Source organism: Chrysochloris asiatica, unplaced genomic scaffold (assembly GCF_000296735.1).
Source record: "Chrysochloris asiatica unplaced genomic scaffold, ChrAsi1.0 scaffold00399, whole genome shotgun sequence".
Classification (NCBI taxonomy): Eukaryota; Metazoa; Chordata; class Mammalia; order Afrosoricida; family Chrysochloridae; genus Chrysochloris; species Chrysochloris asiatica.
This window is the reverse complement of record NW_006408917.1, coordinates 798,028-800,138: the sequence shown is the minus strand read 5'-3', so window position 1 is coordinate 800,138 and position 2,111 is coordinate 798,028. Positions and strand designations below refer to the sequence as shown.

Sequence of the window (2,111 nt, the reverse complement as noted above, 5' to 3'; positions counted from 1 at the left end):
TTAATTTCTTTTATATCATTTTAATTAAGTCATTATTTCAGAAATTATTACTTTTATTTAAAATTGTTCCTTGATTCCTGATATCACTTTTTATGATTTTTTTTATTGATGATACTTTTGCATATCTTACATGATGTGATTAGTTTACATGTATTTTCAATTGTTGTCAAATATTAAACATTGCTTTTCATCTTTTAGTTTTGTTTGTTGTGAAGTGGAGTCAAGTTGGTTTTAATTCATAGTGATCCTGTATAGGGTTTCCAAGAAGTAACTGGTGGGTTTGAACTGCTGACCTTGTGGTTCACCATCCAATGCTTATCTAACAGTAAAACACCAGTTTTGTTTAGCATGTCTTTAATTAGGACTTCTTTGCATGTAGCAGTGCTAATCTGTTTGTCTCTGTGTTTAAAATATTAACTATGAGAATCAGTTTAAGTATATTTTGTCATTTATTATTATTGTTGTTGTTAAGTGTTGACAAGTTGATTCCAACTCATAGACATCCTGTGCAGGGTTTCTAAGAAGTGGTAAGTGGGTTAGAACCACTGACCTTGCAGTTAGCACCCAGTACTTATCCTATAGTGCCACGCATTTATTGGTATGTAAATTTATTTTTCTGAACCTTAAAGCAAGATATTCAGTTCAGAAACCTTTTCTAAGATTACTGAGATCTCCAATCTCTTGTTTCTATGCTGTGTGAAGTATCTAAAAAGTAGTTTGCTAACTGCAATTTTCTAGGTCTCTTAATTTCCACAATTTTATATTGACTTTCTTTTGTTTTAACTTTGTTGTGTTAATCTGTTCAACTTTTATTCTGCACCAAACAAGTTTTCTTTGGTGTGGAATGCTGTAGTAGTGGATTCTCTGCCTAGCATATATTTTGACTTCATTCAGGTAAGGCTTTATGCATTTGGCACTCATTTGCTATTGAATTAAATCAATATTCCTCCAGTGTCAGGTTCTGTTTTCACATTGTTTGGTGCACTGTTCCTAAAATATTTATTAATGAACGCCCAAGGGAAAGCTTTTTTGTTTGTTTTTTAAGTGTTTTAATGAACTATACTTGAAATATTTTTAATGCATCTAATTAGAAAAAAAATGTATATATCAAACTGTAGTATAAGCACTGGACCGCTAACCACAAAGTCGATAGTTCAAACCTACAAGTTGCTCCTCAGAAATTCAGGCTGGATTCAGAAAAATACTTGGAACTAGGAATATATCACTACTGACATCAGATGAATCTTGACTGAAAGCAGAGAATACCAGAAAGATGTTTACTTTTGCTTTAATGATTGTGTAAAGACATTTGACTTTGAACCATAACAAATACTCTTGCCACCACTTGTAATTTTATTTTCAGTGAAGTTGTTAGTGAGAAATATTCCATTAAAATTTTTTTCTTTAAGCTTTTGTTGTGAATTTAGTGAAGTTTACAGGGCAGATCATTAATTTAACATTAAACAAATCATATTTTGTTTCACTGCAATGATTACAATACCCTCAATGCACCATTAGTCAACAACAATTAGTTAACAACAATCACTTTTTTTTTTTAATGTATACATACCACCCAGAAAATATATATTAGTTTAAATATCCAAGAAGAATATTTTGCAAGCCAGTTTCCTGTCCTCAGGCACACAGCCTTTCTCATTCCATGAGCCTAGAGCCCTCAGATGCTCTATCTCTATGACTCTATCTCTCTGTCTCTGTTTCTGCTGACACAGATGTTCTGAGTAAGACCCAAATCTCCATGTATGTTCTTCCCTCTTGATGGTCCTAGAGTCCTCCATCCCTGTAATGAAAGATTACCTATTCCCTGCTTTTAGTTTAACATCTTCTATAATTATAGTTGTAACAATCATTATTAGTCCCAACAAAAGTTATTCACCATTGAATCATAAAATCCTATGCTGATCCTTCTCCATCCCCTTCATCCAGATCCATATGGGACAAGAGGAAATCATTCAGTTTCTACCTAACCTCTTCATTCTGAAATTAATCACACTCATGAAAGCTTATAAGTCAACCACTTCATGCCTCTATTGGCCCCCATTTCTGATAGTCAGTATCTAAGCTGCCAGTCACTACTAACCCAGTGTACTGGA

At 33.1% G+C, this 2,111-nt stretch overlaps 1 pseudogene; it reads right to left on the bottom strand.

The window, feature by feature from the left end:
- The window catches only part of LOC102831848, an 8,925-nt pseudogene extending 7,057 nt beyond the window's left edge, over window positions 1-1,868 (bottom strand).
- Window positions 1,869-2,111: the final 243 nt, after the last annotated feature.